The sequence below is a fragment of the Molossus molossus genome, unplaced genomic scaffold, assembly GCF_014108415.1.
Source record: "Molossus molossus isolate mMolMol1 unplaced genomic scaffold, mMolMol1.p scaffold_m16_p_15, whole genome shotgun sequence".
NCBI lineage: Eukaryota > Metazoa > Chordata > Mammalia > Chiroptera > Molossidae > Molossus > Molossus molossus.
The window spans coordinates 80,158,438-80,181,828 of record NW_023425350.1 but is presented as its reverse complement, the minus strand read 5'-3'; positions in this window follow the sequence as shown (position 1 = coordinate 80,181,828).

The following is a 23,391-nucleotide window of genomic DNA, read 5'->3' as shown; positions in this document are numbered from 1 at the left end:
ATGCAGGGATGAGGCTCTGTGCTTCTACAACAATCTTAAGGACTTTTTTGCCACACCTCACCACCTCTGCCCCTTGCACAACGTCATCTTTCTACTGAGGAGACACAATTATATTTACCGAAACAGATACCAAAATAACTCACCACGAATACACTACCCCCACAGTCCCCTGGGTCCTCAGCATCAGAGATCCCTGGGACTCTAAATGGCAAAAAGGCCTAAACAGAATACTTACAAGAGGATTCTCTAAATACTATATGTCCATCAGCCAGAAGTGGGTGCAGCAAAGGACGGTGGTCCAAAAACTGGAATATCTCACCCACAAAATCTTAACCCAAGAAACTTCCTTAACTAAACACCTTTCCAGCAAACAGACCCCCTTTGCATGGCTAGATTTAATAAGAAAAGGAGCCCTAATTCTAAACCTAACCCAAGACCTCGAGCCCTCTCAGTGCTTCCTCTGTGCCTTCCTAGACCAACCACCGATGGCCACAGTCCCCCTCTCACAACCCCTTAAATACTTCTAAAACCCACCTGCCTCCTCATTCTCCCTAGACTACGTGCCCTGATACACCCCAAATAACACCTATAATCTATGCTACTATAAGGACATCTCCCACCCGACATGCAATCAAACTCATCAAATTACCTCTGATTTTACAAGTCCTGGGGAAACTTTCTTTTGGTGTAACCACACTCTAAGCAACCACATCGATGCCACCTCTCTGGGCCCATGTATCCCGGCAATCCTCACCGCACAGCTTCTATATTACACTGAGGATGAGGGAGCCGGAAACCTCCAAACCCCCCACCAGAAGTGGGCCATTTTTCTCCCTTTTCTTGTAGGCCTCTCTTTCTCCTCCTCAGTAGCCACCCTAGGAATTGGGGGAGCTGGACTCGGCTACAGCCTCAAGGTGACTGAACATATTCAGGCGGATCTAGAAAGAGGTTTCGAAAACTTAGCTGCCTCTCTAGCCTCCCTACAATGACAACTCACCTCCCCAGCAGAGGTCGCCCTGCAAAACCGATGGGCCCTGGACCTTTTCACTGCTGAGAAAGAAGGTACCTGCCTTTTTTTTCTTTTCTTTTCTTTTTATCCTCGCCCGAGGATATTTTTCCACTTTTTGTTCAGATAGAGTGGGAGGGAGGGAGAGGAAGAGAGAGAGAGAGAAACATCGACATGAAAGGGACACATTGAGTGGCTGCCACCCACATGACCAGCCAGGGCCGGGGACAAACTGCAACCGAGGTACATGCCCTTAGTGGGAACCGAACCCGGGTCTCTCTGGACCGCAGGCTGACACTCTAACCACTGAGCAAAACTGGCCAGGGTGGTACCTGCCTTTTCCTCCAAGAAAAATGCTGCTACTATATCAATGAATCAGGTATAATAGAGGAAAATATTAACTCTCTGAAAATTGCAGGAGAGGCTTTGTAACTACAGACACGAGGAACCCTCACCTCTAAGCCAATGGTGATCTAATCCCCTTTTTAACATAATTGCCCAGCTCATCAGTCCATTGATAATTATCTGCCTCCTCCTCTTGCTTCTTCTGTTTCCTAAAATTTTTGCAAACATGGGTTACCGAACTCGCCAGGGTAGCCCACCACCAAATACTACTCCAAACTTACACCCCTCTACCCCAGGGTGACCCCCAGGAGGAGCAACCCATAAAGAGAACAGCAGGAAAGAGCTACAGAAGAACATTCTTGCCTGAGAGGCCCTCCCTCGGGGTCAACCCAAAATTTCGATGAACACAAACTTTTATTAACCTTCCAACTTATAATAACTGAGTCAGAAAATGTTAACATTAACTTCCATATTACTACCCCCAGCCTCTTATTGTTTAACCTCGCCCCAAGCCCCTTGTTCCAGGAAACCAAAGCTTATCACTCCAGCCAGGCGGAGCAGTATCCTGAAACCCCCACCCAACCTAAACAGCACTGGAGGAGAAGAACAACTCTCGGAAAGACCCCAGACCCGACAATCAAGGACGACATGGACTCCTTGGCGGGGCAACCACCCACCCCAGCCCTAAGTTTAAAACCCTTAGTCTGCATAAACCGGCTGCTGCGCTCACTTGGAGGCAGCCCTGCAGGCATTTCCCTCAGTAAACCTGCGCTTCCTGGTGACTCAGCACCATCCCATTCTTATAGGAGAGAGACAGGCCTCAGCCGGAGCTGACCACTATGTTGTGCAAAATGAACTGCTCACCCCTCAGACATAATGGCTAACCGCAGATATTCGCTTCTGTACTGCTTGCTCGCTCGCTGACCCTTAGCTCAATTTCTTAACAGGGGCTAAGACAACTATATAAGCAGCCCTCCCCCTGAGCTCGGGGCTGCTCTCTCCGCTGTGACTAATAAAGCTCTCTTAATTTGAACCCAGTTCGGAGTCTGAGTCTGGTCTGTCTCGTTGGTCTACAACACAGGCCTGTAAGGTAGCCAGGCGCCGCCGGTGGGAGGTGGGAAGAAACCAGAGAGCCAAACAGCCGAATAAGCAGAAATCAGGCTTTATTGGGTACACTCCGGGCGGGTTCACAGACTCGGGGGGTCGAGTCCGAGAATCCGTGCCCGATGCTGGGGTCTGTGATTTTTATATCTGCGCCTGTGGCAGCGGGAACCTGTTGTCAGGGTTAGGTCCTGAGGGGCTACGCATGGGGGTCCCTGGAATGTGAGTCTATTGTCCCGGAGCAAACAGTTCCTGGACTAGGACAGGAGAATGGGACAGGAGTTGATCTATGAGTTCGGGGCAAACAGTTCCTGAAACAGGGAGGGAGTCTAGGTTGGGTAAGCGAGGTAACGGCTGAATGGTTTGCCTGGCGCCAGTTCCCAGGCTCTCGAACATTCCCGACTCTGTGATATAGGAACAGGGGCCAGGTCGTCTTTCTGACTACTTCCTGCTGGACGGGGGCGGCGTCAGGGGGGGGATGCCGAGTCGGTGTGGTCCGAGTTCGGGGGACTGGTCAAAGGCTGGTAATGTTGTAGCATCATTTGGTGGACCTCTATTGTCCGTGGGAGCTGTGCGAATCGGTCCTGGATGAAGCGGAGAAAACAGGGGGCAATTAGCAGTATAATTATTATGATGATGGTTGGGCCGAGGAGGGGGAGGAGTAAGGAGTACATGGAGGAATTCCACCAGGAGGAGGCGTCTACTGAGAACTTTTGTTTTTTAGTTCTGAACTTAACTGGTGGAGGGTTTCAATGCGGGTTTCTACCAAACCTGATTCGTTGATATAATAGCAACATTCTTCCCCGAGAAAGAGACAGGTTCCTCTGTGTTCCGCTGTGAGGAGGTCCAGGGCCCTTCGATTCTGCATCGACAGCTGGGCCAGGGAGGTGATCTGCCTCTGGAGAGAAGCTAGGGACTCAGCCAAGCAGATGACTGAGGGTGGTAGGCTGCATGCAGTTTCCACTGTATGTCTAGGGAGGTGGAGACAGCTTCTGTGAACTTGGAGATGAAGGCGGGCCCTTTGTCTGACTGGATGGAGGTAGGCAGGCCGAAGCGAGGGATGATGTCCCGGACCAGGTGGTCAGCTACAGTCCCCACAGTTTCTGAAGTGGTGGGAAAGGCCTCAATCCATCCTGAAAAGGTATCAACCACAGTTAAAAGATATTTAAGATTTTTGTGTCTGGGCATGTGGGTAAAATCGACCTGCAGTCCTGTCCGGGGAGATGGCCCCGCATCTGGTGAAGTGGGCGACAGATGTGGCAGGCCCCCTGGCTGTTTGTCCTGGAACAGGTAGAGCAGGAGGAATGGACGGCTTGAATGGTTTGTTGGAGGCGGTTGGGGTGGAAGAGGGGAGAGAGGAAATGGTAAAGAGCCTTAGGTCCAATATGTAGGGACTTGTGGATGTCAGAGATTATCTGGTATCTCTGAGAATCTGGGAGGATGAGGAGGTTGTCCTTGAGTGCCCATCCATCCTTGAGCTGGATTTCCGGGGAAGATTGAAAAAGGTCTTGTTCTGTGGAGGAATATTGTGGTCTGTATGTTTTTGAGAGAAAGCATATAGCAGAGGTGGGGTGTGCACGCGCTATGGAGCGAGCTGTCTCATCGGCGAAGGCGTTTCCCTTAGCAATAGGGGAATTGGAGGTCTGGTGGCCCTTGCATGCATAATGGCCACCCGCGAAGGGAGTTGGATGGCCTGAATGAGCCTAGAAATGAGTGTGCCATTGAGAACAGGCGTCCCCTTGGTCGTGAGGAAGCCTCGTTCCTTCCAAATCATACAGTGGGAGTGTGTGATGAGAAAGGTATATTTGGAGTCTGTGTATATGTTGACTGTCTTATTTTTGGCCCAGATGAGGGCCCGGGTCAGGGCGACTAGTTCGGCCTGTTGTGAGGTGGTCCCTAAGGGGAGGCTGTTAGCTTCTATGACCTGGGTGTCAGAGACGATGGCATAGGCGGCCCGCCGGGGCCCCAGTGGTTCGGAGATTGAGCTGCCATCTATGTAAAGGGTATGTTGGGCTTCTGGCAGAGGATGGGCCATCAGGTCGGGTCGGGGAGATTTAGATTGCTCTAAGATTTCGAGGCAGGAGTGTGTAGAGACGGGCAGGTCAGAGACAGGAAGGAGGGTAGCTGGATTAAGGGGGCTACAGTTGGAGAGGGTGATAGAGGGGTTTTCTATAAAGAGGAGGTGGTAGAGCTGGAGTTGGGGGGGGCCCAAACTGGGCCAGAGCCTGGTGTGAGAGAAGGTCTGTAAGGCGATGGGGAGAGAAGACCTGTAATGGTTGTTGGAGGTTCATCTTCAGAGCCTCGGTGGTGAGATCGGCTGCAGCTGCAAGAGCTCGGAGACAGGGTTGCCATCCGTGAACCGTGGGGTCCAGCTGTCTGGAGAGATAGGCTACCGGGACCAGAGTTGGACCTGTCCGTTGGGCTAAGACTCCGAGAGCTAAGTGGTGTCTCTCCTCAGTATATAGGACAAAAGGTTGTGAGGGATCAGGTAAGGCCAGGGCCGAGGCTGAGCAGAGGGCCTTCAGGAGGGCCGAGAAGGCCTAGCGAACACCTTCGGGGGATGTCAAGGGCCCCTCGGGCGTTTCTTTGGCTGCCAGATAGAGGGGTTTGGCTAGAAGGGCAAAGCCTGGGACCCAGTGGCAAAAGAAGCCTACCAGTCCCAGAAATGACTGGATTTCAGCCGCCGAGTTAGGGGGCTGCAGGCCCCGAAGAGCCTGTAGCCTGTCGGTGGTAATGGCTCGATGGGTCAGGGTGACTAGGAGGCCAAGGTAAGTGACAGACGAGGTGGCTATTTGTGCCTTCTTGGAGGATACCCGATATCCCTTGCTGCAAAGGAAATTCAGTAGGAGGGTGGTGGCCGTGAGGCAATCGGCCTTGGTTGGTGAGCAGATCAGAAGATCGTCTACATATTGTAAAAGGGTGGAGGGAGTTAAATTGCAAGCAAGTAGGTCTGCAGCTAATGCTTGCCCAAATAGGTGAGGACTGTCCCGGAATCCTTGGGGGAGGACCGTCCAGGTCAGTTGTTGAGCGGTATTGGAAACAGGGTCCTCCCAGGTAAAGGCAAATAGGAAGTGGGAATCCGGGTGGAGGGGTATAGTGAAGAAGGCATCCTTGAGGTCAAGGACCGAAAAGTGGGTGGTGGTAGGGGGAATGTGAGAGAGAAGGGTGTAGGGATTGGGGACTACTGGGGAAATGGGGACGACCGCTGCGTTGATGATGCGGAGGTCCTGAACAAGGTGGTACTGTCCTGAGGCCTTTTTAACGGGGAGAATGGGAGTATTACGAGGTGAATTGGTGGGGATCAGGAGGCCTTGTGTCCTGAGCCTGGCGATGATGGGCAGGAGTCCCATCCTATGAGCGTGTGAGATGGGGAATTGTGGGCGGTTAGGAAAAGAAGATGGGTCTTTGAGTTTGATTAGAACAGGAGTGTGGTGGGAAGCAATGGTGGGGGTATCCGTGTCCCAGACCTCGGGGCGGACTCCAGGTAGGAGCTGGACGTTGGGGTCTGGGTCAGGCTCAAGGTCGGGGCCTGGCACCAGTGCCAGCAAGAAGGTCTGTTTCGGGGAGAATGAGATGCTTGCCTGGAGTTTGGACAGAATGTCTCTCCTCAGGAGGGGGACTGGACATGAGGGCATGACTAGGAAGGAGTGGGAGAACGGGTGACCCTCAAGTAGGCAGTTAAGGAGGGTCATCCGCTGTGGGTCGAGGGTGATCCGTCAATTCCCATGACCGAGACCTGGGAAGGAACCGTAAGGCCCGAATGAGAGGGAAGGACAGAGTAGGTAGCCCCCGTGTCTACCAAAAAGGAGCAGACTTACCCGCTACCTGGAGTGTGACCCTGGGCTCGGTGAGAGTAACCGGAGTCGAAGAGCCAGGGCCCCCTCAGTCGTCCATTAGCCCCAGCAGTTCTAGGGCCGGGAACGTCTGGTTCTCAGTCCCCTTGCATTGAGGTGCCGAGGGCTGAGCCAGGGTCGGGCAGTCCGACTTCCAGTGGCCCATTTGTTTGCATTGAGGGCAAGGCTTGGTGGGGATCTAGGCTGTGGACAGGCCTTCGCCCAGTGGCCTTCCTTCCCGCATTTGAAACAGGCGCCCAGGGGCGTGCGCTGTCCTCCTTTGGAGGTCAGTCTTTTTGCCGGTTCCCCTGCCGGCCGGAGGGCCGCTACCAAGGCTTGGGTCTGGAGGCTGACCTTCTGCTGCAGCCGCGCCTGCCGGGCTGCTTCAGCCGTCTCCTCCCGGGCGTTAAAAACTTTAAAAGCCATTTTTACCAGGTCTTGGATGGGAGTCTCAGGGCCCTCTTCAGCCTTTTTTAGTTTTTTCCTGATATCTGGGGCGGACTGAGAGATAAAGTGAGATGCTAGGATTGTGGCCCCGGTGCGGGACCCCGGGTCTAGGCGGGTGTAGCGAACCAGGGCCTCCTGCAGGCGGTTGAGAAAAAGGGCCAGGTTCTCTTCGGGGAGCTGGGTAATTTTTCTCAATTTGTCATAGTTAACTACCTTATTGGAGACTGCGTCCATACCCCGAAGGAGGTATCGGAGCATGAGGTTCCGGCGCGGAATATCAGATCCAGGGCCGGCCTGATAGTTCCATGCAGGATCGTCCTGGGGAACTGCTTCATGGCCGAGGGGGACTGTATTGTCTTCTACGTGGTCTCTATCTGCCTGCTGCCTGGCGGCAGAGAGGATACGCTCATGTTCCTCAGGGGTGAGAGTGGAGGTGCAGATTACTGTGATGTCATGCCAGGTCAGGTCATAAGTCTGGGACAGGTATGGGAACTCTCTGATGTAGGTTGAGGGGTCAGCTGAGAAGGGTCCTAACCGCTTTTCGATCTGAGAGAGGCCCTGGAGGGAGAAGGGGACATGTACCCTCACCAGTCCTTCTGCCCCAGCCACCTCGCGGAGAGGGGCCAGGACAGCAGGCGGGGGTTGGGGAGTGCGAGATCGGGTATGGGCTGCTACGGGAGAGTCGAGGGGGTCAGCGGGAGATGAGGCAGCAGGAGCCGGGTCATGACCAGGGGGGTCTTCTCCGAGGAGGGTTGGGGGAGGTGATAGGTGATCAGGGAGGTCATCGGGCAGAGAGTAAGGAGGGGGGTCTATAGGAGGTGCCTTTGGAGGAGGGGAAGTCTGGGCTAGGAGAATCTGGAGAGCATAGCAGTGTGAGCAAAGGTCAGGGTGGGAGCGGAGGTCCCAAAAAGCCTGAATGTATGGGATCTCAGAGTCCTTTCCGGTCCACTGGCAAAAATTGGCCAGGTCCCGAGGACGTTGAAGTTGAAAGTACCCGTAGGCGGCCAGCGAGACTGGTTGTCTAGGGTGTATTGAGGCCAAGCGACCTGGGACAAGAAGATGAGTTTCTTCTTGTGGAGGGTCTGAGAGTATCCCAATTTGGAGAAATTGATAAGAAATTCATAAGAAGACATCCCAAAGGTGTCTTAGGGTCTATTTTGGACTCGGAGTTTCCCATAATTTAGTGGCCTTCCGGACCCCTAAGTGTCGGAGGGGAAAGGGTGTGAGGGAGGCATCCCTTCCAGATACCCGTCTCCGGATAGAGATAGAGGGGTGAGTGAAAGGCGTCCCTTTCAATCAGTCCCCCTATAAAGACTCCAGGAGTCATGAAGGGAGGGCTCTCGGCTCGGCCGAGTCTAGGACGAGAGACCCCGGCGGGGACACAGGGGTCCGGCAGGAAGGGAAAGGGATCGAATTACTTACGGTTGCAAGCCATATCTGCAGGGAGCTCCGAATTCAAAGCGGTGGAGGGCGGCACGAGGCAGGGAGGGGGTGGGGGGACTCTCGCCTCAGCCTGCAGAGACCGAGGCGGGTCGCAAAACCCCTCTCCCGGGTTTCGGCACCAGATGTAAGGTAGCCAGGCGCCGCCGGTGGGAAGTGGGAAGAAACCGAAGAGCCAAACAGCCGAATAAGCAGAAATCGGGCTTTATTGGGTACACTCCGGGCGGGTTCACAGACTCGGGGGGTCGAGTCCGAGAAGCCGCACCCGATGCTGGGGTTTGTGATTTTTATATCTGCGCCTGTGGCAGCGGGAACTTGTTGTCAGGGTTAGGTCCTGAGGGGCTACGCATGGGGGCCCCTGGAATGTGAGTCTATTGTCCCGGGGCAAACAGTTCCTGGACTAGGACAGGAGAATGGGACAGGAGTTGATCTATGAGTTCGGGGCAAACAGTTCCTGAAACAGGGTGGGAGTCTGGGTTGGGTAAGCGAGGTGATGGCTGAACAGTTTGCCTGGCGCCAGTTCCCAGGACATCGGACAAGGCCTGAGTGTTATTTGAATGTTTTTCAAAAATGTTCAAAAAAATCAAGTACTGGCTTGTCAGTCTTTCTTTTACATTGCTGGATCTGGTCCAGTTCATTTTCTGAGGGAAAATCTCAGGTATGGCTTTGTGAAGCCTGTGGCTAATGCCCTGCATTTCCCCATCTGTCTGTTTTATAAAATCCTCTGCAGGGATTTGTCAGCGAACCTTATTCAGTACTCTGTTGCCTTTTTTGGATCTAAGACAGTCTCCAATATTTTCCTGGTAACTTCCTGTAGGAAAGATACTTGATCTGACCCCCTTTTAGAAGCTTCTACTTTCCAATTAAGATAAGCTCATTCATTCAAGTTAATTTTAGAGCCAGCTTTTTCTGATTGAGTGTGCAAAACAATCAATTTGGACATATCAAAAGTTCCCCACTTTGGCCATTTCAAGCTGATATCATTTTAGTTAAATTTTCCCATTTCTGTAGATGCTTGCAATTGAGATTCCATATGAATTGTACACGTACCTTGCCAGAGTATTAACGGGGGACTGGGAATCTGGGGATTCATTGACCTTAGAGGTGCAATTTCCCATTTTAATTTTTTTTTAATCTTTCTTGGGATATCTGCAGAGTCTGAGCAAATTTTCTAGGGATGTTATGTAATGAGTTGAAGTATATTGTTTATGGATTGAGCTCCACGAGGCTCTTACCCCTCAAGTCACATTCAACCCTCTTATATGTTTCAGTTTCTCTCCCAGCATCTAAAACCAGAAGGGCTTGGGGTGTGGTTGATCAACCCTTTTGGGCACTCCCCCCAAAAAGCCAGTCAGTTAATTACAGTTGAGTTGGAATTGCCTATAGGGCTCCTGCACTTCACGAGGAATGACCTCTGACACCTCCACAAAGATTCTTAGTTGTCTAAGAACACCTGAGATCCGGGCTGGAGGGAGGGTGTGCCCCTTACCTTCAGAGTTGATTGAGTTCAGCTCTCATTTATATGGCAAAGGATTTTGCTCAGACTCTCAGAAAGCCAAAATCAAAACCAGCCATCCATTTTTCCCTCCTGTCCCACCTTAGCCTGAGTTCTGTGAACCACCTAACCTTGAGGATTTAAAAATACAGCTCAAATAAAGTCAGACCCTCTACCACAAGCAAGGGAAGGTCCTGAATCTGAGAGACAACTCAAGTCCACCTGCTGCAGCTGGCGGAGCTCAGTGGGCCCCGTGCTGGGTTCTAGCACTGGATCCAGGTCCGCAAGGTGGTCCTGGGTGAGCTTCCTTCCCCATCGGAATCCTACCGACTATGCCAAGTGATGTCAATGTAAGAATTGTTCAAGCTTGTGAAGAATTTTGTGAGTTTATTTGAGCCCAACTGTTGACAAATGCCAGGAAGCAGGACCTCGATGGATTGAGATACGAAGAATGTATCTTATTTATAGATACTATCTAGCATTTTAATTTATACATTACAATCAAAAGAGAAGAAGTAAATGGGTTACATAAAATCCACCGGCGATAGATTAGGGGGGTGGGAGAAAGCAAAGCAGGGAAATCTCTGGGTTTGGATAACAAGTAAAATGGTAGACACATCCTTCTTTTACATAGGTGGGGGCAGGATAGTTAACAGTCAACAATTAACATGATTAATAATAACAATGAAGAAATTTGTGGTTTCCCCACTGTTGCATAGGTTGTACCCTGAGGGGTCTGGAAAGAAACATTACAAAGGTATGTTATCTTAGATGCAAAAAGACAACAGTCTCCATTAAGGTGAACATTGACCTTTATCAGGGAAGACACTGGCCTAGGGCAGGACTACCTGCCGTAAACTGTTGTTAGTTAAAAAGCTTACATTTCAGACCATTCTTTGTGGTTACCTTAGGTCTCTGAGTTGCAACGCTGCCATGCAGGCCTCCCTGAGCTTATCAGGTTAGCATGTGGCACTTTTTTGTCCACAATCTGACATAATTTTATGGTTAGAGAAAATTTACAAGAATAGTAAAAGAATTTTCACATCATTCACCTAGATTCCCCAAATGTGTGTGTGGATATGTGATTTTTTTCTGAATCAGTTAAGAGCAAGTTGTAGACATGCCCCTTTATTTCTAAATATGTTACAGTGTATTTCCTGAAGACAAGGAATTCTCATGTAATCACAGCATGATGACCAAAATCAGTCCTTCACAGGAAATTATTACCTAATGTACAGACCTTATACAGATTTTTCCATTTGTCTCATTAATGCCCTTCAGAGCAAAAGAGAATCCAAGATGATTGGTTGCATTTGTTTGTAATCTCTCCTGTAACCTGGAACAGGTCATAGGCTTTCTTTGTGGTTTGACACCTTTGAAGACTGAGGCTCCTGGGTTTCTGTCTGGAGTTTGCTCTGATTAGATTCAGGTTTGCCCCTTTGGCAGCACCCTGAGGGTAAGATTCAGCCCTCTCTGCACCTCAGGTGGCTGATGTCATAGGCATCTACCTGTGACTTCATGGGTGACTGGGGAGGTTAAGATTTGCCCCGGGTACTGCTCAGACCAAAGGTCTGCCCATAACCCAGGGGGGCTCCCTGCCATCTCTCACTCAACAGCCACCTGAAGATCAGAATGGCTTCTTTTTTGCTGAAAATAGTGATGTGTTAATGTGCATGATACAATTTAGAAATGGGCTCTCATTGCTGAGAAAAGGAGTTTGAAATGTGTGGCTCAAATACTTTAGTGAGCATTTTCTATTCCTGCATAAACAGGATTTAAGAACCATCCTTAGGGCTGTCCTGTGCCCAACCCAGGCCACTGGTGGATTCTGGTGGCCGAGTGCTGGCCTGGCTTTGGCTTCACTGAGTATCTCCCGCCAGGTGGTGGTCAGCGTGCCTACTAGAATGAGGACGTAGAACTTTCTAGAGCCTGCGAATAGGGCATGCGAACGCTTTTGTCCTTGTTTGATAATAAGCACGTTTAGTTGAAAATGTCTGTATGCGCAGAAGGCAAAGGCTGGTCTTAGGTTTGCTCTCCTCGGACCCGGTGGCAAGGTCGTGGTGTGGAGTTGCCAGCCTCACCTTCTTTGGACTCCTCCCGCTGATGTTATCTATCCGAAGTGTCTGCTGTGAGGGCGACCCCGTGGCTCCCCGAGGGGAAGGCCCGTCCGCCTCCAACAGCAAACAGAACGCCTGGCGGTGGAAAAGCAGGTTCTGCTCGGAGCACAGGGCCGTGAGTCGCCCACTCGGCTGAGCGCCGGAGTCCTCCTGGCGGCCGCGCTGTGAAATCAGCACGCGTGGGCGGCCCGGCCCCGGCGCCGAGACGCTCTGGGCGGTGCTGGGGGCGCCGGGCTGAGAGCCCCTGCGGCTTGGACCGCTGGGACCACCGTCCCCACCTTAGAGAGGACCCACGGGCACCAGGGAGAGGCTGGGGTCTTTGTCAGGGTACCCAGGCCGGCTAGGAGCTGCTTATGCCATGGATGCCACTCCACTGCCCACCACTTGGGGCATCACCTCCTTTCTTCTGCTCAAGCTCTTGGGAAGATCCGGGTGTGAACAATGGAGGGACAAATAGCTTGAACAAAGAAGGCCTGGTTGCAGATTTGGGGTGGGATTGGCCCCCACTACTGGTCAAAATTCGTCTTCACACACTTGTCTGGTAGGCGGACCGTCCTGGGAAGAAGATGCTCACTGGAGAGGACTGTGTCTCACCAAGGCTCTCTGGAAACTGTCCTCTGGAAGGCAAAGGTTTTATCTCCTGTTCAGTCCCCAAGCCCGCTCTTCCCTGCCGGCCCATGGGCGCCCGCCATGGTGGGGCTGTGGTGCTGATGCTTCGGCACCGCCTGCCCCTCTCCCCTGGGGGAACTGTGCAGGGGATGTCTCCATGCCGGCCCAGTCTTTTCCTAGGCTCTCAGGATGGTGGGAGGACCTGAAACAACCTAGTAATGTCTCCCTCTGCTCACTGAAGGAGGCCAGCAGGCCCAGTGTTCACGTTCTGGCTCCAGTGACGGCTTGGGAATTGCAGGGACAAAAGCCTGTCGGGGAGCAGGGGCCTGATGCTGGCCGAGGAGGGGACCCTGGCTTTCCTTGCTTCGGGACCGGGCGCGCTGCCCTCGGTAATGCGCTGCCCTGCTCAGTGCGCGGCTTGAGACTGGAAGTGGAGAGATCCGTGTTGTGTATTGAGCCCAATGCCTAGAGCGTGGAAGGGGCTTCAGTCCCCCTAGTCTCCTTGTGTGGGACTGAGGTGCATGGTGGAGCTGGTCAGGAGGAAGAAGTGGAGAGTCGGTCTCTGTGGGGACTGCCTGCTTCCTCAGGGTCTCCTGAAGGCCAGACCAGGCGCACACAGTCACTCTAGCAGGTGCCCAGGATGTCCCTGGGATGGGGCCCATTTCAGCAGCTTGACTTCCCTCCTGTTTCCCACCCACCTACTCTGCACCTTACCCGCCTTGCCTCTGTGGATGCCACTGCCTGCCAAGCACCTGCATGGTTCCCTGGCCTCTGACCTCCTCCCGCTGGCCACCAGCTGGGAAACCAGGCCCTAGCTCTCTGTGCCCAGCCCGGAAGCAGGTCCTGCAGGTCCCAGCCAGACCTGGGCGCAGGGCAGGTGAGAACACTGAGACCTGGCGATGCTCAATAGACTCTGAGCCAATAGCCTGGGGCTCCCTAAATCCCTTCTTACTGAAGTAGGCTGGTCCCAGCCGCAGGGTGGGGTTGTGCACAGGGGTGGGGCAAGAGCCTTGGCAACAGAGGCCAGAGCAGGGCAGGCCAGCACCTAGCCTCCCATAAACACAGGGCTTTTTCTAGGTGGCCTTCTCACACTACAAGTCTTTCTTGGTACCTCACCGTTACACTTTGTGCTGGTTACTGCTGCCCCACGTGTTGAGTTGTTGTGAGCCATGTGGGCATGGCTGACACTGATATGTGCACAGAACTCACCAGCGCGCTTTCATTGGAGAACTGTCATTGTCCCAGAAAGACCAAAGTGCTGACAGGTTAAGAATTGTGCCCCAGGCCATTAACTAGTAGAGACTCACATTCACCTTTGCACTTTAGCTCCTGGAACTCAGCAGGTGCATGACACGTTTGTTAGGCTGCCCGTAGTGGTGGCTGACACTGCCTGTGCACCCCACTCTTGCTCATTAGTGCCTGTTTGGGGGTTAAGGTCAGTGGTGCAGGGTCACTCCTGGAGCAGAGCTTCTGTTCAGCACCCAGTACTCCTATTCAGGGTTACACTGAGCCTGATCTGGGACCTAGAGCCAGCTCTGGGGTGTGATCAGGCTTGTGGGAGCAGGTTTAAAGAGGGCCTCTCACCTGTCTTACCTGTAAAGGCATTTTGCCTCTGGCCTCTTTCCACTTGTCAAGAAGAGCAAAATAATTAACTTTTTGATGGAATGTGATAGGCTCCCAGAGAGAAACACTGTTAGAAGAAGAAAATGATAAACACACCCTTCCCATCTCTACAAGATACATACGTGACATTCTGGAGTGAACATTTTGTTTTGAACACAACATTCTGTTTTGTTGCTACACGCTGGGGCGTTAGGGCATGGTTTTGGTCTTGTTGGAGGTATTTGCCCTCTTTCTTTGCATATTTTATTATTTATTTTTAAAATATTTGTTGTTGAGAGTATGACAGATGTCCCCATTTTTCCCCCTATTGCCCCTCCTCCCAGTTCCAGCCCTGCCCAGGCCTTCCCCACCCTATTGTCTGTGTCCACGGGCTGTGTATAGGGGCATGTAAATTCTTTGGTTAATCTCTTTCTGCCCACTTCCCCCTCACCTCTGAGATTCATCAGTTTGTTCCAGGTTTCTATGCCTCTGTTTCTATTTTAGTCATCAGTTTATTTTGATTCCACAGATAAGTGAGATCATGTGATAGTTCTTTCTCTAACTGGCTTATTTCACTTAGTATAATACTCTCCAAGTACCTCCATGTCATCTCAAAGGGTAAGAGAGCCTTGTTCTTCTTTTTCTTTATTGATTTTAGAGAGAGAAAAAGGGAGAGGGAGAGAGAGAGAGAAACAGTGATGAGAGAGAATATCAATTGGTCACTCTTGCATGATTCCCAATGGAGATTTGGCCCACAACCTGGGCATGTTCCCTGACCAGAAATTGAACCAGCAATCTCAACCACTGAGCCACACTGGCCAGGTGAGAACCTTCTTTTTTATAGCTGCATAGTATTCTATTGTGTAAATGTACCACAGTTTTTTTTATCCACGCATCTGTTGGACACTTGGGCTGTTTCCAGATCTTACCTATTGTGAATAGCACTACTATGAACACAGGGGTACATATATTCTTTCTGGTTGGTGTTTCAGGATTCTTAGGCTATATTCCTAGAAGTGGGATCACTGGGTCAAATGGCAGTTCCATTTTTAAATTTTTTTAGGAAATTCCATATTGTTTTCTATAGTGGCTGCACCAGTCTGCATTCCCACCAGCAGTGTACTAGGTTTCCCTTTTCTCCACACCCTAACCAGCACTTGTTTGATAATTTGTTGATGGCAGCCATTCTAGCAGGTGTGAGGTGATACCTCATTGTTGTTTTAATTTGCATCTCTCTGATGCTTAGTGACTTAGAATATTTTTTTCATATGTCTGTTGGGAATCCGCATGTGTGTTTAGAGAAGTGTCTGTTTAAGTCCTCAGCCCATTTTTAAATTGGATCGTTTGTGGCCGCGTAGGTAAATGCGGTATCCGTCCTCCCACAACCACATCAAAGTTACAACTAAACTACAGAACAACCATCATTCAAAACTGCCTGAAATCAAGCTGGATGGAAGTCCTACAACTACGGAATTAAAGCAGCAGTCACATGAGACTGTAGGAGGAGTGGAGGCAGCCGGGCTGGTCCCACACCCACGTGTGGTGGATAAAAATCAGGAGGACACCTCAGCTGGGAAGGTCCTTCCTGAGGACTGAGGGGTCCCTGTCCCACACCAGGTGCCCTGCTCAGGGTTCCAGTGCCAGGAAGAGAATCCCCATCACTTCTGGCTGGAAAACCAGCGGGAACTGAGGCTCAGGGAGGCTGAGGAGGCTGGAGCTCCCAGCAGCTTTTTAAAGGGCCCGCGCACAGACTTATCAGACTCTCTCCCTCTAAGCTTGGAGGGGAGGCAGCTCGAGGGGCACCAGAGACATACAAGGAAGAACTGAGCTGTTTGGCATTGGAGCGAGGGCTGGAGAAGGGGCTTTCTCCGGGACAAACGTGCTGTCAGAGGCCTTTGTTCCTTTGGTGAGCCCTTCCCTGGGGTGGCAGACAGTCGCCATACCTGGGACTCCAGCAACCTGGCTCACACTGGTAGCCCCGCCCTGGTGATTCCCTGAGGCCCCACCCCACCCAACTTTCAGGACCACCCAAGCTGTTGTCAGTTGCTTAACCATAGGATTGGCCTGACTTAGATCCTGCTTCAGGTTTTTCTAAATTCTTTCAAACAAGCAGCATCTGGTCTCAAATAGCCCTATACCTCTTGTTAAGTAATACACAGAAACAAACACAGAAAGGCAGCCAAAATGAGGGAACAAAGAAACAGGTCCCAAATGAAAGAACAGAACAAAATCCCAAGAAAAGAACTAAGTGAAATGGAGATAAACAATCTAAGAGATGCTGAGTTCAAAATACTGCTTATAAGGATGCTCAATGAACTTAGTGAGGGCCTCAAGAGCATAAAAAAGGACCAGTCAGAAATGATGGATGCACAGTCAGAAATGAAGGGGGCATTAACTGAAATAAAGAATAATTTACACAGATTCAGTAGTAGAGTATGTAGATCCAAGAAGCAAACTATTGATTTGGAATATAAGGAAGCAAAAAATGCCCAGTCAGAACAGCAAAAAAAAAAAAAAAGAATTAAAAAAAATGAGCATAGTGTAAGGATCCTCTGGGACAACTTCAGGCATGTCAACATTCGCATCTTGGGGGTGCCAGAAGGAGAAGAGAGAGAGCAAGAAATCGAAAACCTATTTGAAACAATAATGGCAGAAAACTTCCCTAACTTGGTGAAGGAAACAGACATACAAGTCTAGGAAGCACAGAGAGTCTCAAACAAAATAAACCCCAAGAGGCCCACACCAAGACACAGCATCATCAAAATGCAAAAGGTTCAAGACAAAGAGAGAATCTTAAAAGCAGCAAGGGAAAAGCAGTTAGTTACCTGTAAGGGAGTTCCCATAAGGCTGTCAGCTGATTTCTCAAAAGAAACTTTGCAGGCTAGAAGGGAGTGGCAAGAAATATGCAGAGTGATGAAAAGCAAGAACCTACAGCCAAGATTACTCTATCCTGCAAAGCTGTCATTTAGAATCGATGGCCATATAAATAGTTTCCCAGACAAGAAAAAGTTAAAGGAGTTCATCACTACCAAACCGTTATTATATGAAATGATGAAGGGTCTTTTTGAAGAAAAAGATAAAATATATGAACAAACAAAATGGCAATGAATACATGTCTATTGACAATGGAATCTACAAACAAAATGAACAGGCAGAACAAAAACATTCTCATAGATAGAGAGAACATTTTGTTGGTTGCCAGATGGGAGGGGGGTTGGGGGAATGGGTGAAAAAGGTCAAGGGATTAAGAAGTACAAATTCATTGCTAGACTGACAAACCTTGAAGGGAAAGGGGTTGGGGGGTGGGAAGAAATAAACCAAAGAACTTATATGCATAATCAATGGACACAGACAATAGTGTGGGAAAAGGCGGGAGGGTTAATGGGGGAAAAATGAGGAACATCTGTAATACATTCAACAATAAAGATTTAAAAATAAATAAATAAATAAATTGGATCATTTGTCTTCCTTTTGTTGAGTTGTATGAGTACTTTATATATTTTGGATATTAACTCCTCATCAAATGAATCATTGGCAAATGTGTTCTCCCAAACAGTGGATTATTTTTTAATTTTGATGTTGTTTTTTTTGCTGTACAGAAGATTTTAGTTTTATGCAGTCCCATTTGTTAATTTTTTTCCTTTGTTTTTCTTGCCCTAGGCCATGTATCTGTAAAAATTCTGCTATGTGAGATGTCTGAGATTTTGCTGCCTATGTTTTCTTTTGGAATTTTTATGGTTTCGCAACTTACATTTAAGTTTTTATCCATTTTGAGTTTCTTTTTGTGTATGGTATGAGTTGGTGGTTTGGTTTTATTTTTTTTTCATGTAGCTGTCCAATTTTCAGAACACCATTTATTGAAGAGAGTATCTTTACTCCATTGTATATTTTTACCTCCTTTGTCAAATATTAATTGATCATATTGGCTTGGGTTGATTTCTGGGTTCTCTGTTCTGTTCCATTGATCTATATGCCTGTTCTTGTGTCAGTATCAGGCTGTTTTGATTACAGTGGCTTTGTAGTAACTAGAATCTGATATTGTGACTCCTCCTACTTTGTTCTTCTTTCTCAAGATTGCTGCAGTTATTCTGAGTCTTCATTAGTTTCATATAAATTTTTGAAGTATTTGTTCTAGATCTGTGAAATTTCAATCTATTGGTATTTTTAAAAGGATTACATTGAATCTATATATAGCTTTGGGTAGTTTGGACATTTTAATGGTGGTAATTCTTCCAACACATGAATATAGTATATTCTTCCATTTGTTTATATCTTCCTCTATATCTCTCTTTTTTGTTTTTAAATTCTCAACTGAGGATATTTTTCCATTTATCTTCAGATAGAGTGGGAGGGAGGGAGAGAGAGAGAGAGAAACATCCATGTGAAAGAGACACATCAATTGGTTGCCTCCTGCATGACCTGGGCCAGGGCTGAAGACCGAACCACCACCAAGTTATGTGCTCTTGACAGGAATTGAACCTGAGACTGTTTGGTCCATGGGCTGATGCTTTAACCACTGAGCCAAACTCACCAGGTTCTCTCTCTCTCTCTCTCTCTCTCTCTCTCTCTCTCCACCCTGTAGTTTTCTGAGAACAGGTATTTTACCTCCTTGGTTAAGTTTATTCCTAAGTATCTCATTTTTTTTGTTGCAGCGGTAAATGAGATTTTGTTGTTGCTGTTGTTTCTCTTTCTGATAGTTCACTATTGGTATATAAAAATGCTGTCGATTTCAGGGAGTTAATTTTGTATCCTGCTACTTTTTAAATTTATGTATTAAATTTAGTAGCTTTTTGGTAGAGTCTTTAGGGTTTTCTATGTACCATATCATGTTATTTGCAAATAATGACAGTTTCATTTCCTCCTTTCCAATTTGAATGCCTTTCATTTTTCTTCTTTTTGGATCTCTGTGGCTAGGACTTCAAATACTATCGTGAATAAGAGTGGTGAAAGCAGAGATCCCTGTCTTGTTCCTGTTCTTAGAAAAAATCATTTTCATTTTTGCCCATTTATTATGATGTTGGCTGTAGGGTTGTCAAAAATGACCTTTATTATGTTGAGGTATGATCCCTCTATTCTCATTTTACTGAGAATTATTATCAGAAATGGGTGTTGGATTTTATCAAATGTTTTTTAGAGTCTATTGATATGATCATGTGATTTTTATCTTTTATTTGTGTGATGTACTACATTTATTTACTTGAGAATATTGTACGAGACTTGCATTCTGGAATAAATTTCATTTGGTCATGGTGTATAATGTTTTTAACATATTGCTGGATCTGGTTTACTAATATATTGTTGAGGATTTTGGCATCTATGTTTGTCAGGGATATTGACCTGCATATCTCTTTCTGTGTAGTGTCTTTATCTGGTTTTGGAATTAGGATCATGCCGGCCTTAAAAAAGAGCTTGGAAATGTTCCTTCCTCTTGAATTTTTTGGAATAGCTTGAGGAGAATAGGTGTTAATTTGGTAAAACTCCCCTGTGAAGCCATCTGGACCAGGGCTTTCATTTGTTGGGAGCTTATAGATTACTGCTTCAATTTTATTAGTTGCTATTGGTCTGTTAAGGTTTTCTGAATCTTCCATGTTGAGTTTTGGAATTTAATGTTTCTAAGAATTTGTTCATTTCACCTATGTTGTCCAGTTTGTTAGCATATAGTTGTTCATAGTACTTTCTTACAATTCTTTGTATTTCTGTGGTGTCAGTTGATATTTCACCTCTTTCATTTCTAATTTTATTTATTTGGATTCTCTCTCTTTGTTTCTTAATAAGCCTTGTTTGTGTTTTTGAAGAACCAGCTCTTAGTTTCATTGATCTTTTATATTGTTTTTTTTTTTTTTTTTTAATTATCTATGTCATTTATTTCCACTCTGATCTTTATTATTTTCTTCCTTCTACTTACTTTGGGCTTTTCTTGTTCTCTTTCTAATTCTTTAAGTGTAGGATTAGATAATTTATTAGAAAAATGTTCTTATTTCTTGAGATAGGCTTGTAGTACTATGAGCTTCCTTCTCAGGACTGCATTTCCTCTCTCTCACAGATTTTGGTTGTTGTGTGTTCATTTTAATTTGTTTCCAGGAAGTTTTTGATTTCTTCCTTGATCTCATTGGAAACCCATGCTAATTTTTTTAGTGTTTTTATTATAGTTGATTTATAGTTTTATGCCATTGTGATCTGAGAAGTTGCTTCATGTGATTTCAATCTTCTTGAACTTGTAGAGACTTAGTTTGTGTCTTAACATGTGTTCTGTATTTGAATATGTCCTGTTTACACTTGAGAAGAATGTATATTCAGTAGCTTTTAGATAAAATGTTCTTTAAATGTCAAAAAGTCTATTTGACCTAGTGTGTCATTTAGAGTCTTCTTTGCTTCCTTATTGATTTTTTGTCTAAAAGATCTATCCAGTGCTGTCAGTGGGGTGTTGAAGTCCCCTACTATGATTGTATTGCTGTCAATCTTTCCCTTAAAGTCCTCCAGAAGTTTTATAAGTATTGTGGTGCTCCTATATTAGGTGCACAAATGTTTATCAGGGTTATATTCTCTTGTTGTATTGATCCTTTTAGTATTATGAAGTGGCATTCCTTGTCTCTTGTTATGGCCTTAATTTTGAAGTCTATTTTATCAAATATGAATATTGCTACCCTGGCTTTTTTTTTCATTTCTGTTTGCATAAACATTTTTCTTGATCCCTCTACTTTCATTCTGTGTGAATCTTTTGTTCTGAGGTGGGTCTCTTGTAGACAGCATATATATGGGTTGTGTTTTCTTATCCATTCAGATACCCAATGTCTCTTCTTCTTTTTACAACAGTCCCTTTAGCATTTCTTGTAGTGCTGGTTTGGTGGTAATAAACTCTTTAGCCTTTTTTTAAAAAAAAATTAATTTATTTATTTTTATTACAGATGTTTCTCTTTTTCCCCTCACTGATTCCTCCCCCCCCCTCCTGCCCTGTCCCCAGCTTTGTTTTCCATGTCCATTGTTCATGCATACATGCATATAAGTTCTGTGGTTTATCTCTCCCCCACCATCTCCTCTTCTGGGAATTGTGAGTCTGTACCCCACTTCCATGTCTCTGGGACTACCCCATTCCTCAGAATGTTATGTTCATTATGTTCCACAGATAAGTGAGATCATATGATACTTGTCTTTCTCTGTTTCGCTTGTTTCGCTTAGGATAATACTTTCCAGGTCCCTCCATGTCATCTCAAAGGATAAGAGATCTTTCTTTCTTACACCTGCATAGTACTCCATTGTGTAAATGTACCACAGCTTTTTTATCCATTCATCTACTGATGGACATTAGGGCTGTTTCCAGCTCTTAGCTATTGTAAATAGTGCTGCTACAAACATGGGGGTGCATGTATTCTTTCAGACTGGTGTTTCAGGCTTCTTAGGGTATATTCCTAGAAGCGGGATCACTGGGTGAAATGGAAGTTCAATTTTTAATTTTTGAGGTAACGCCACATTGTTTTCCATAGTGGCTGCACCAGTCTGCATTCCCACCAGCTGTATACTAGAGTCCACTTTTCTTCACACCTTCTCCAACACTTGTTGTTTAATGATTTGTTGATGGCAGCCATTCTGACAGGTGTGAGGTGATACCTCATTGTTGTTTTAATTTGCATCTTTCTGATGATTAGTGATGTTGGCATTTCTTCATATGTCTCTTAGCCATTTGTATGTCCTGTTTGGAGAGGTGTCTATTTAGTTTCTCTGCCCATTTTTTAATTGGGTTCTTTGTCTTCCTTTCGTTGAGCTGTATGAATACTCTATATGTATTGGAAATTAACCCCTTATCTGATATATCACTGGCAATGATGCTCTTCCATACAGTGGGTTGCCTTTCCATTTTGATGATTGTATCTTTTGCTGTGCAGAAGCTTTTGAGTTTGATGTAGTCCCATGTGTTCATTTTCTCCTTTGTTTCTGTTGCCTTAGGTGATGTATCAGTGAAAATTCTGCTGCATATGATGTCTGAAATTTTGTTGCCTACATTTTCTTCTAGGATTTTTATGGATTCATGAGTCACATTTAAGTCTTTTATCCATATTGAGTTTATGCTTGTGTATGGTATAAGTTGATGGTCTAGTTTCATTTTTTTGCAAGTAGCTTTCTATTTTTTGCAATACCATTTATCAAAGTGGCTGTCTTAACTCCACCCTATGCTCTTGCCACCTTTGTCAAATATTAATTGAGCATATTGCCTTGGGTCCATTTCTGGGTTCTCTGTTCTGTTCCACTGGTCTATATGCCTGTTCTTGTGCCAGTACCAGGCTGTTTTGATTACAGTGGCTTTGTAGTATAACCTGAAATCCGGTAATGTGATCCCTCCAACTTTATTTTTCTTTTTAAGATTGCTGTGACTATTTGAGGTCTTTTTTGATACCATATAAACTTTTGAAGTATTTGTTCTAGTTCTGTGAAGTATGTCATTTGTATTTTGATGGAGATTGCATTGAATCTATAGACTGCTTTGGGTAGTATGGACATTTTAATGATGTTAAATCTTCCAATCCAGGAACAGAGTATGTGCTTCCACTTTTTTATATCTTCCTCTATTTCTTTTTTCAATGACCTGTACTTTTCTGTGAACAAGTCCTTTATTTCTTTGGTTAAGTTTATTCCTAGGTATCTTAATTTTTTTGCCATGATGGTAAATGGGATTGTTTTTTTAGTTACTCTTTCTGTGAGTTCATCATTGGTGTATAAGGATGCCATCGACTTCTTCGCATTAATTTTGTATCCTGCTACTTTGCCAAATTTATTTATTGTCTAGTAAATTTTTGATGGAGTCTTTGGGATTTTCTACATATAGTATCATGTCATCTGTGAATAATGACAGTTTCACTTCCTCTTTTCCAATTTGGATCCCTTTTATTTTTTCTTCCTGTCTGATTTCTGTGGCTAAGACCTCCAGTACTATGGTAAATAAGAATGATGAAAGGTGGCATCCTTGTTTTGTTCCTGTTCTTAAGAAAAATGCTAAATTGAGTATGATGTTGGCTGCAAGTCTTTCATATATGGCCTTTATTATGTCAAGATATGATCTCTCTATTCTCATATTGCTAAGTGTTTTTATGAGGAATGGGTGCTGGATTTTGTTTAATGCTTTTTCAGTATCTATTGATATGATTATATGATTTTTATCTTTAATTTTGTTTATGTGGTGTATCACATTTATTGATTTGCGAATGTTGTACCAGCCTTGCATCCCTGGGATGAATCCCACTTGGTCATGGTGAATAATTTTTTGATGTACTGCTGGATTCGATTTGCTAGTATTTTGTTCAGGATTTTGTCATCTATGTTCATCAGGTATATTGGTCTGTGGTTTCCTTTCTTTGTAGTGTTTTTGTCGGGTTTTGGAATTAGAATTATGCTGGCCTCATAAAA